We start from the raw sequence: 12,627 nt of genomic DNA, 5'->3' as shown, positions 1-12,627 counted from the left end.
CCTTTTTCCATTTTCCCTGGGAAAGAAAACTCAGCAGTCCAGGTTCCTGATGTCAGTTTGTAGGGCTCCCTTGGGTCTATCAGGGCAGCACAAGTTTGAGGTGGGGACAACTTCGGTGTGGGGTCCATCCTTCGATATAAGGATTCTTTGCAGTCAGGGCCAGGGGCCCCCGGGCACATCCTTTGGCAGTTTTCCCTGGGAAAGAAAACTCAGCAGTCCAGGTTCCTGATGTCAGTTTGTAGGGCTGCCTTGGGTCTATCAGGGCAGCACAAGTTTGAGGTGGGGACAACTTTGGTGTGGGGTCCATCCTCCGATATAAGGATTTTTTGCAGTCAGGGCCAGGGGCCCGCGGGCACATCCTTTTTCCATTTTCCCTGGGAAAGAAAACTCAGCAGTCCAGGTTCCTGATGTCAGTTTGTAGGGCTCCCTTGGGTCTATCAGGGCAGTACAAGTTTGAGGTGGGGACAACTTCGGTGTGGGGTCCATCCTTCGATATAAGGATTCTTTGCAGTGAGGCCCCAGCCCAGGGCCAGGGGCCCCTGGGCACATCCTTTTTCCATTTTCCCTGGGAAAGAAAACTCAGCAGTCCAGGTTCCTGATGTCAGTTTGTAGGGCTCCCTTGGGTCTATCAGGGCAGCACAAGTTTGAGGTGGGGACAACTTTGGTGTGGGGTCCATCCTTCGATATAAGGATTCTTTGCAGTCAGGGCCAGGGGCCCCTGGGCACATCCTTTGGCAGTTTTACCTGGGAAAGAAAACTCAGCAGTCCAGGTTCCTGATGTCAGTTGGTAGGGCTCCCTTGGTTCTATCAGGGCAGCACAAGTTTGAGGTGGGGACAACTTCGGTGTGGGGTCCATCCTTCGATATAAGGATTCTTTGCAGTCAGGGCCAGGGGCCCCTGGGCACATCCTTTTTCCATTTTCCCTGGGAAAGAAAACTCAGCAATCCAGGTTCCTGATGTCAGTTTGTAGGGCTGCCTTGGGTCTATCAGGGCAGCACAAGTTTGAGGTGGGGACAACTTTGGTGTGGGGTCCATCCTTCGATATAAGGATTCTTTGCAGTGAGGTCCCAGACAAGGGCCAGGGGCCCCTGGGCACATCCTTTTTCCATTTTCCCTGGGAAAGAAAACTCAGCAGTCCAAGTTCCTGATGTCAGTTTGTAGGGCTCCCTTGGGTCTATCAGGGCAGTACAAGTTTGAGGTGGGGACAACTTCGGTGTGGGGTCCATCCTTCGATATAAGGATTCTTTGCAGTGAGGCCCCAGCCCAGGGCCAGGGGCCCCTGGGCACATCCTTTTTCCATTTTCCCTGGGAAAGAAAATTCAGCAGTCCAGGTTCCTGATGTCAGTTTGTAGGGCTCCCTTGGGTCTATCAGGGCAGCACAAGTTTGAGGTGGGGACAACTTCGGTGTGGGCTCCATCCTTCGATATAAGGATTCTTTGCAGTGAGGTCCCAGCCGAGGGCCAGGGGCCCCCGGGCACACCTTTGGCAGTTTTCCCTGGGAAAGAAAACTCAGCAGTCCAGGTTCCTGATGTCAGTTTGTAGGGCTCCCTTGGGTCTATCAGGGCAGCACAAGTTTGAGGTGGGGACAACTTCGGTGTGGGATCCATCCTTCGATATAAGGATTCTTTCCAGTCAGGGCCAGGGGCCCCTGGGCACATCCTTTTTCCATTTTCCCTGGGAAAGAAAACTCAGCAGTCCAGGTTCCTGATGTCAGTTTGTAGGGCTCCTTTGGGTCTATCAGGGCAGCACAAGTTTGAGGTGGGGACAACTTCGGTGTGGGGTCCATCCTTCGATGTAGGATTTTTTGCAGTCAGGGCCAGGGGCCCCTGGGCACATCCTTTTTCCATTTTCCCTGGGAAAGAAAACTCAGCAGTCCAGGTTCCTGATGTCAGTTTGTAGGGCTCCCTTGGGTCTATCAGGGCAGCACAAGTTTGAGGTGGGGACAACTTCGGTGTGGGATGCATCCTTCGATATAAGGATTTTTTGCAGTGAGGCCCCAGCCCAGGGCCAGGGGCCCCTGGGCACATCCTTTGGCCATTTTCCGTGGGAAAGAAAACTCAGCAGTCCAGGTTCCTGATGTCAGTTTGTAGGGCTCCCTTGGGTCTATAAGGGCAGCACAAGTTTGAGGTGGGGACAACTTCGGTGTGGGGTCCATCCTTCGATATAAGGATTTTTTGCAGTCAGGGCCAGGGGCCCCTGGGCACATCCTTTGGCCATTTTCCCTGGGAAAGAAAACTCAGCAGTCCAGGTTCCTGATGTCAGTTTGTAGGGCTCCCTTGGGTCTATCAGGGCAGCACAAGTTTGAGGTGGGGACAACTTCGGTGTGGGGTCCATCCTTCGATATAAGGATTTTTTGCAGTCAGGGCCAGGGGCTCCTTGGGCACATCCTTTTTCCATTTTCCCTGGGAAAGAAAACTCAGCAGTCCAGGTTCCTGATGTGAGTTTGTAGGGCTGCCTTGGGTCTATCAGGGCAGCACAAGTTTGAGGTGGGGACAACTTTGGAGTGGGGTCCATCCTTCGATATAAGGATTCTTTGCAGTGAGGTCCCACCCCAGGGCCAGGGGCCCCCGGGCACATCCTTTGGCAGTTTTCCCTGGGAAAGAAAACTCAGCAGTCCAGGTTCCTGATGTCAGTTTGTAGGGCTGCCTTGGGTCTATCAGGGCAGCACAAGTTTGAGGTGGGGACAACTTTGGTGTGGGGTCCATCCTTCGATATAAGGATTTTTTGCAGTCAGGGCCAGGGGCTCCTTGGGCACATCCTTTTTCCATTTTCCCTGGGAAAGAAAACTCAGCAGTCCAGGTTCCTGATGTCAGTTTGTAGGGCTCCCTTGGGTCTATCAGGGCAGCACAAGTTTGAGGTGGGGACAACGTCGGTCTGGGGTCCATCCTTCGATATAAGGATTCTTTGCAGTGAGGTCCCAGCCCAGGGCCAGGGGCCCCTGGGCACATCCTTTTTCCATTTTCCCTGGGAAAGAAAACTCAGCAGTCCAGGTTCCTGATGTCAGTATGTAGGGCTCCCTTGGGTCTATCAGGGCAGTACAAGTTTGAGGTGGGGACAACTTCGGTGTGGGGTCCATCCTTCGATATATGGATTCTTTGCATTGAGGTCCCAGCCCAGGGCCAGGGGCCCCTGGGCACATCCTTTTTCCATTTTCCCTGGGAAAGAAAACTCAGCAGTCCAGGTTCCTGATGTCAGTTTGTAGGGCTCCCTTGGGTCTCTCAGGGCAGCACAAGTTTGAGGTGGGGACAACTTCGGTGTGGGGTCCATCCTTCGATATAAGGATATTTTGCTGTCAGGGCCAGGGGCCCCTGGGCACATCCTTTTTCCATTTTCCCTGGGAAAGAAAACTCAGCAGTCCAGGTTCCTGATGTCAGTTTGTAGGGCTCCCTTGGGTCTATCAGGGCAGCACAAGTTTGAGGTGGGGACAACTTTGATGTGGGGTCCATCCTTCGATATAAGGATTTTTTGCAGTCAGGGCCCAGCCCCGTGCCAGAGGCCCCTGGACACATCCTTTGGCCATTTCCCCTGGATAAGAAAACTCAGCAGTCCAGGTTCCTGATGTCAGTTTGTAGGGCTGCCTTGGGTCTCTCAGGGCAGCACAATTTTGATGTGGGGACAACTTCGGTGTGGGGTGCATCCTTCGATATATGGATTCTTTGCAGTCAGGCCCAGCCCAGGGCCGGGGGCCCCTGGGCACATCCTTTTTCCATTTTCCCTGGGAAAGAAAACTCAGCAGTCCAGGTTCCTGATTTCAGTTTGTAGGGCTCCCTTGGGTCTATCAGGGCAGCACAAGTTTGAGGTGGGGACAACTTCGGTGTGGGGTGCATCCTTCGATATAAGGATTTTTTGCAGTCAGGGCCAGGGGCCCCTGGGCACATCCTTTTTCCATTTTCCCTGGGAAAGAAAACTCAGCAGTCCAGGTTCCTGATGTCAGTTTGTAGGGCTCCCTTGGGTCTATCAGGGCAGCACAAGTTTGAGGTGGGGACAACTTCGGTGTGGGGTCCATCCTTCGATATAAGGATTCTTTGCAGTCAGGGCCAGGGGCCCCCGGGCACATCCTTTGGCAGTTTTCCCTGGGAAAGAAAACTCAGCAGTCCAGGTTCCTGATGTCAGTTTGTAGGGCTGCCTTGGGTCTATCAGGGCAGCACAAGTTTGAGGTGGGGACAACTTTGGTGTGGGGTCCATCCTCCGATATAAGGATTTTTTGCAGTCAGGGCCAGGGGCCCGCGGGCACATCCTTTTTCCATTTTCCCTGGGAAAGAAAACTCAGCAGTCCAGGTTCCTGATGTCAGTTTGTAGGGCTCCCTTGGGTCTATCAGGGCAGTACAAGTTTGAGGTGGGGACAACTTCGGTGTGGGGTCCATCCTTCGATATAAGGATTCTTTGCAGTGAGGCCCCAGCCCAGGGCCAGGGGCCCCTGGGCACATCCTTTTTCCATTTTCCCTGGGAAAGAAAACTCAGCAGTCCAGGTTCCTGATGTCAGTTTGTAGGGCTCCCTTGGGTCTATCAGGGCAGCACAAGTTTGAGGTGGGGACAACTTTGGTGTGGGGTCCATCCTTCGATATAAGGATTCTTTGCAGTCAGGGCCAGGGGCCCCTGGGCACATCCTTTGGCAGTTTTACCTGGGAAAGAAAACTCAGCAGTCCAGGTTCCTGATGTCAGTTGGTAGGGCTCCCTTGGTTCTATCAGGGCAGCACAAGTTTGAGGTGGGGACAACTTCGGTGTGGGGTCCATCCTTCGATATAAGGATTCTTTGCAGTCAGGGCCAGGGGCCCCTGGGCACATCCTTTTTCCATTTTCCCTGGGAAAGAAAACTCAGCAATCCAGGTTCCTGATGTCAGTTTGTAGGGCTGCCTTGGGTCTATCAGGGCAGCACAAGTTTGAGGTGGGGACAACTTTGGTGTGGGGTCCATCCTTCGATATAAGGATTCTTTGCAGTGAGGTCCCAGACAAGGGCCAGGGGCCCCTGGGCACATCCTTTTTCCATTTTCCCTGGGAAAGAAAACTCAGCAGTCCAAGTTCCTGATGTCAGTTTGTAGGGCTCCCTTGGGTCTATCAGGGCAGTACAAGTTTGAGGTGGGGACAACTTCGGTGTGGGGTCCATCCTTCGATATAAGGATTCTTTGCAGTGAGGCCCCAGCCCAGGGCCAGGGGCCCCTGGGCACATCCTTTTTCCATTTTCCCTGGGAAAGAAAATTCAGCAGTCCAGGTTCCTGATGTCAGTTTGTAGGGCTCCCTTGGGTCTATCAGGGCAGCACAAGTTTGAGGTGGGGACAACTTCGGTGTGGGCTCCATCCTTCGATATAAGGATTCTTTGCAGTGAGGTCCCAGCCGAGGGCCAGGGGCCCCCGGGCACACCTTTGGCAGTTTTCCCTGGGAAAGAAAACTCAGCAGTCCAGGTTCCTGATGTCAGTTTGTAGGGCTCCCTTGGGTCTATCAGGGCAGCACAAGTTTGAGGTGGGGACAACTTCGGTGTGGGATCCATCCTTCGATATATGGATTCTTTCCAGTCAGGGCCAGGGGCCCCTGGGCACATCCTTTTTCCATTTTCCCTGGGAAAGAAAACTCAGCAGTCCAGGTTCCTGATGTCAGTTTGTAGGGCTCCTTTGGGTCTATCAGGGCAGCACAAGTTTGAGGTGGGGACAACTTCGGTGTGGGGTCCATCCTTCGATGTAGGATTTTTTGCAGTCAGGGCCAGGGGCCCCTGGGCACATCCTTTTTCCATTTTCCCTGGGAAAGAAAACTCAGCAGTCCAGGTTCCTGATGTCAGTTTGTAGGGCTCCCTTGGGTCTATCAGGGCAGCACAAGTTTGAGGTGGGGACAACTTCGGTGTGGGATGCATCCTTCGATATAAGGATTTTTTGCAGTGAGGCCCCAGCCCAGGGCCAGGGGCCCCTGGGCACATCCTTTGGCCATTTTCCGTGGGAAAGAAAACTCAGCAGTCCAGGTTCCTGATGTCAGTTTGTAGGGCTCCCTTGGGTCTATAAGGGCAGCACAAGTTTGAGGTGGGGACAACTTCGGTGTGGGGTCCATCCTTCGATATAAGGATTTTTTGCAGTCAGGGCCAGGGGCCCCTGGGCACATCCTTTGGCCATTTTCCCTGGGAAAGAAAACTCAGCAGTCCAGGTTCCTGATGTCAGTTTGTAGGGCTCCCTTGGGTCTATCAGGGCAGCACAAGTTTGAGGTGGGGACAACTTCGGTGTGGGGTCCATCCTTCGATATAAGGATTTTTTGCAGTCAGGGCCAGGGGCTCCTTGGGCACATCCTTTTTCCATTTTCCCTGGGAAAGAAAACTCAGCAGTCCAGGTTCCTGATGTGAGTTTGTAGGGCTGCCTTGGGTCTATCAGGGCAGCACAAGTTTGAGGTGGGGACAACTTTGGAGTGGGGTCCATCCTTCGATATAAGGATTCTTTGCAGTGAGGTCCCACCCCAGGGCCAGGGGCCCCCGGGCACATCCTTTGGCAGTTTTCCCTGGGAAAGAAAACTCAGCAGTCCAGGTTCCTGATGTCAGTTTGTAGGGCTGCCTTGGGTCTATCAGGGCAGCACAAGTTTGAGGTGGGGACAACTTTGGTGTGGGGTCCATCCTTCGATATAAGGATTTTTTGCAGTCAGGGCCAGGGGCTCCTTGGGCACATCCTTTTTCCATTTTCCCTGGGAAAGAAAACTCAGCAGTCCAGGTTCCTGATGTCAGTTTGTAGGGCTCCCTTGGGTCTATCAGGGCAGCACAAGTTTGAGGTGGGGACAACGTCGGTGTGGGGTCCATCCTTCGATATAAGGATTCTTTGCAGTGAGGTCCCAGCCCAGGGCCAGGGGCCCCTGGGCACATCCTTTTTCCATTTTCCCTGGGAAAGAAAACTCAGCAGTCCAGGTTCCTGATGTCAGTATGTAGGGCTCCCTTGGGTCTATCAGGGCAGTACAAGTTTGAGGTGGGGACAACTTCGGTGTGGGGTCCATCCTTCGATATATGGATTCTTTGCAGTGAGGTCCCAGCCCAGGGCCAGGGGCCCCTGGGCACATCCTTTTTCCATTTTCCCTGGGAAAGAAAACTCAGCAGTCCAGGTTCCTGATGTCAGTTTGTAGGGCTCCCTTGGGTCTCTCAGGGAAGCACAAGTTTGAGGTGGGGACAACTTCGGTGTGGGGTCCATCCTTCGATATAAGGATATTTTGCTGTCAGGGCCAGGGGCCCCTGGGCACATCCTTTTTCCATTTTCCCTGGGAAAGAAAACTCAGCAGTCCAGGTTCCTGATGTCAGTTTGTAGGGCTCCCTTGGGTCTATCAGGGCAGCACAAGTTTGAGGTGGGGACAACTTTGATGTGGGGTCCATCCTTCGATATAAGGATTTTTTGCAGTCAGGGCCCAGCCCCGTGCCAGAGGCCCCTGGACACATCCTTTGGCCATTTCCCCTGGATAAGAAAACTCAGCAGTCCAGGTTCCTGATGTCAGTTTGTAGGGCTGCCTTGGGTCTCTCAGGGCAGCACAATTTTGATGTGGGGACAACTTCGGTGTGGGGTGCATCCTTCGATATAAGGATTCTTTGCAGTCAGGCCCAGCCCAGGGCCGGGGGCCCCTGGGCACATCCTTTTTCCATTTTCCCTGGGAAAGAAAACTCAGCAGTCCAGGTTCCTGATTTCAGTTTGTAGGGCTCCCTTGGGTCTATCAGGGCAGCACAAGTTTGAGGTGGGGACAACTTCGGTGTGGGGTGCATCCTTCGATATAAGGATTTTTTGCAGTCAGGGCCAGGGGCCCCTGGGCACATCCTTTTTCCATTTTCCCTGGGAAAGAAAACTCAGCAGTCCAGGTTCCTGATGTCAGTTTGTAGGGCTCCCTTGGGTCTATCAGGGCAGCACAAGTTTGAGGTGGGGACAACTTCGGTGTGGGGTCCATCCTTCGATATAAGGATTCTTTGCAGTGAGGCCCCAGCCCAGGGCCAGGGGCCCCTGGGCACATCCTTTTTCCATTTTCCCTGGGAAAGAAAACTCAGCAGTCCAGGTTCCTGATGTCAGTTTGTAGGGCTCCCTTGGGTCTATCAGGGCAGCACAAGTTTGAGGTGGGGACAACTTTGGTGTGGGGTCCATCCTTCGATATAAGGATTCTTTGCAGTCAGGGCCAGGGGCCCCTGGGCACATCCTTTGGCAGTTTTACCTGGGAAAGAAAACTCAGCAGTCCAGGTTCCTGATGTCAGTTGGTAGGGCTCCCTTGGTTCTATCAGGGCAGCACAAGTTTGAGGTGGGGACAACTTCGGTGTGGGGTCCATCCTTCGATATAAGGATTCTTTGCAGTCAGGGCCAGGGGCCCCTGGGCACATCCTTTTTCCATTTTCCCTGGGAAAGAAAACTCAGCAGTCCAGGTTCCTGATGTGAGTTTGTAGGGCTGCCTTGGGTCTATCAGGGCAGCACAAGTTTGAGGTGGGGACAACTTTGGTGTGGGGTCCATCCTTCGATATAAGGATTCTTTGCAGTGAGGTCCCAGACAAGGGCCAGGGGCCCCTGGGCACATCCTTTTTCCATTTTCCCTGGGAAAGAAAACTCAGCAGTCCAAGTTCCTGATGTCAGTTTGTAGGGCTCCCTTGGGTCTATCAGGGCAGTACAAGTTTGAGGTGGGGACAACTTCGGTGTGGGGTCCATCCTTCGATATAAGGATTCTTTGCAGTGAGGCCCCAGCCCAGGGCCAGGGGCCCCTGGGCACATCCTTTTTCCATTTTCCCTGGGAAAGAAAATTCAGCAGTCCAGGTTCCTGATGTCAGTTTGTAGGGCTCCCTTGGGTCTATCAGGGCAGCACAAGTTTGAGGTGGGGACAACTTCGGTGTGGGCTCCATCCTTCGATATAAGGATTCTTTGCAGTGAGGTCCCAGCCGAGGGCCAGGGGCCCCCGGGCACACCTTTGGCAGTTTTCCCTGGGAAAGAAACTCAGCAGTCCAGGTTCCTGATGTCAGTTTGTAGGGCTGCCTTGGGTCTATCAGGGCAGCACAAGTTTGAGGTGGGGACAACTTCGGTGTGGGGTCCATCCTTCGATATAAGGATTTTTTGCAGTCAGGGCCAGGGGCTCCTTGGGCACATCCTTTTTCCATTTTCCCTGGGAAAGAAAACTCAGCAGTCCAGGTTCCTGATGTGAGTTTGTAGGGCTGCCTTGGGTCTATCAGGGCAGCACAAGTTTGAGGTGGGGACAACTTTGGAGTGGGGTCCATCCTTCGATATAAGGATTCTTTGCAGTGAGGTCCCACCCCAGGGCCAGGGGCCCCCGGGCACATCCTTTGGCAGTTTTCCCTGGGAAAGAAAACTCAGCAGTCCAGGTTCCTGATGTCAGTTTGTAGGGCTGCCTTGGGTCTATCAGGGCAGCACAAGTTTGAGGTGGGGACAACTTTGGTGTGGGGTCCATCCTTCGATATAAGGATTTTTTGCAGTCAGGGCCAGGGGCTCCTTGGGCACATCCTTTTTCCATTTTCCCTGGGAAAGAAAACTCAGCAGTCCAGGTTCCTGATGTCAGTTTGTAGGGCTCCCTTGGGTCTATCAGGGCAGCACAAGTTTGAGGTGGGGACAACGTCGGTCTGGGGTCCATCCTTCGATATAAGGATTCTTTGCAGTGAGGTGCCAGCCCAGGGCCAGGGGCCCCTGGGCACATCCTTTTTCCATTTTCCCTGGGAAAGAAAACTCAGCAGTCCAGGTTCCTGATGTCAGTATGTAGGGCTCCCTTGGGTCTATCAGGGCAGTACAAGTTTGAGGTGGGGACAACTTCGGTGTGGGGTCCATCCTTCGATATATGGATTCTTTGCAGTGAGGTCCCAGCCCAGGGCCAGGGGCCCCTGGGCACATCCTTTTTCCATTTTCCCTGGGAAAGAAAACTCAGCAGTCCAGGTTCCTGATGTCAGTTTGTAGGGCTCCCTTGGGTCTCTCAGGGCAGCACAAGTTTGAGGTGGGGACAACTTCGGTGTGGGGTCCATCCTTCGATATAAGGATATTTTGCTGTCAGGGCCAGGGGCCCCTGGGCACATCCTTTTTCCATTTTCCCTGGGAAAGAAAACTCAGCAGTCCAGGTTCCTGATGTCAGTTTGTAGGGCTCCCTTGGGTCTATCAGGGCAGCACAAGTTTGAGGTGGGGACAACTTTGATGTGGGGTCCATCCTTCGATATAAGGATTTTTTGCAGTCAGGGCCCAGCCCCGTGCCAGAGGCCCCTGGACACATCCTTTGGCCATTTCCCCTGGATAAGAAAACTCAGCAGTCCAGGTTCCTGATGTCAGTTTGTAGGGCTGCCTTGGGTCTCTCAGGGCAGCACAATTTTGATGTGGGGACAACTTCGGTGTGGGGTGCATCCTTCGATATATGGATTCTTTGCGGTCAGGCCCAGCCCAGGGCCGGGGGCCCCTGGGCACATCCTTTTTCCATTTTCCCTGGGAAAGAAAACTCAGCAGTCCAGGTTCCTGATTTCAGTTTGTAGGGCTCCCTTGGGTCTATCAGGGCAGCACAAGTTTGAGGTGGGGACAACTTCGGTGTGGGGTGCATCCTTCGATATAAGGATTTTTTGCAGTCAGGGCCAGGGGCCCCTGGGCACATCCTTTTTCCATTTTCCCTGGGAAAGAAAACTCAGCAGTCCAGGTTCCTGATGTCAGTTTGTAGGGCTCCCTTGGGTCTATCAGGGCAGCACAAGTTTGAGGTGGGGACAACTTTGGTGTGGGGTCCATCCTTCGATATAAGGATTCTTTGCAGTGAGGTCCCAGACGAGGGCCAGGGGCCCCTGGGCACATCCTTTTTCCATTTTCCCTGGGAAAGAAAACTCAGCAGTCCAGGTTCCTGATGTGAGTTTGTAGGGCTGCCTTGGGTCTATCAGGGCAGCACAAGTTTGAGGTGGGGACAACTTTGGTGTGGGGTCCATCCTTCGATATAAGGATTCTTTGCAGTGAGGTCCCAGACAAGGGCCAGGGGCCCCTGGGCACATCCTTTTTCCATTTTCCCTGGGAAAGAAAACTCAGCAGTCCAAGTTCCTGATGTCAGTTTGTAGGGCTCCCTTGGGTCTATCAGGGCAGTACAAGTTTGAGGTGGGGACAACTTCGGTGTGGGGTCCATCCTTCGATATAAGGATTCTTTGCAGTGAGGCCCCAGCCCAGGGCCAGGGGCCCCTGGGCACATCCTTTTTCCATTTTCCCTGGGAAAGAAAATTCAGCAGTCCAGGTTCCTGATGTCAGTTTGTAGGGCTCCCTTGGGTCTATCAGGGCAGCACAAGTTTGAGGTGGGGACAACTTCGGTGTGGGCTCCATCCTTCGATATAAGGATTCTTTGCAGTGAGGTCCCAGCCGAGGGCCAGGGGCCCCCGGGCACACCTTTGGCAGTTTTCCCTGGGAAAGAAACTCAGCAGTCCAGGTTCCTGATGTCAGTTTGTAGGGCTCCCTTGGGTCTATCAGGGCAGCACAAGTTTGAGGTGGGGACAACTTCGGTGTGGGATCCATCCTTCGATATAAGGATTCTTTCCAGTCAGGGCCAGGGGCCCCTGGGCACATCCTTTTTCCATTTTCCCTGGGAAAGAAAACTCAGCAGTCCAGGTTCCTGATGTCAGTTTGTAGGGCTCCTTTGGGTCTATCAGGGCAGCACAAGTTTGAGGTGGGGACAACTTCGGTGTGGGGTCCATCCTTCGATGTAGGATTTTTTGCAGTCAGGGCCAGGGGCCCCTGGGCACATCCTTTTTCCATTTTCCCTGGGAAAGAAAACTCAGCAGTCCAGGTTCCTGATGTCAGTTTGTAGGGCTCCCTTGGGTCTATCAGGGCAGCACAAGTTTGAGGTGGGGACAACTTCGGTGTGGGATGCATCCTTCGATATAAGGATTCTATGCAGTCAGGCCCAGCCCAGGGCCGGGGGCCCCTGGGCACATCCTTTTCCCATTTTCCCTGGGAAAGAAAACTCAGCAGTCCAGGTTCCTGATGTCAGTTTGTAGGGCTCCCTTGGGTCTATCAGGGCAGCACAAGTTTGAGGTGGGGACAACTTCGGTGTGGGGTCCATCCTTCGATATAAGGATTCTTTGCAGTCAGGGCCTGGGGACCCCGGGTACAACCTTTAGCCATTTTCCCTGGGAAAGAAAACTCAGCAGTCCAGGTTCCTGATGTCAGTTGGTAGGGCTCCCTTGGGTCTATCAGGGCAGCACAAGTTTGAGGTGGGAAAAATTTCGGTGTGGGGTGCATCCTTCGATATAAGGATTCTTTGCAGTCAGGGCCTGGGCCCCCTGAGCACATCCTTTTTCCATTTTCCCTGGGAAAGAAAACTCAGCAGTCCAGGTTCCTGATGTCAGTTTGTAGGGCTCCCTTGGGTCTATCAGGGCAGCACAAGTTTGAGGTGGGGACAACTTCGGTGTGGGATGCATCCTTCGATATAAGGATTCTATGCAGTCAGGCCCAGCCCAGGGCCGGGGGCCCCTGGGCACATCCTTTTTCCATTTTCCCTGGGAAAGAAAACTCAGCAGTCCAGGTTCCTGATGTCAGTTTGTAGGGCTCCCTTGGGTCTATCAGGGCAGCACAAGTTTGAGGTGGGGACAACTTTGGTATGGGGTCCATCCTTCGATATAAGGATTTTTTGCAGTCAGGGCCAGGGGACCCCGGGTACAACCTTTAGCCATTTTCCCTGGGAAAGAAAACTCAGCAGTCCAGG

This window comes from Lonchura striata, chromosome 33 (assembly GCF_046129695.1).
Source record: "Lonchura striata isolate bLonStr1 chromosome 33, bLonStr1.mat, whole genome shotgun sequence".
Classification (NCBI taxonomy): Eukaryota; Metazoa; Chordata; class Aves; order Passeriformes; family Estrildidae; genus Lonchura; species Lonchura striata.
Note: the sequence above shows the minus strand (reverse complement) of the source record.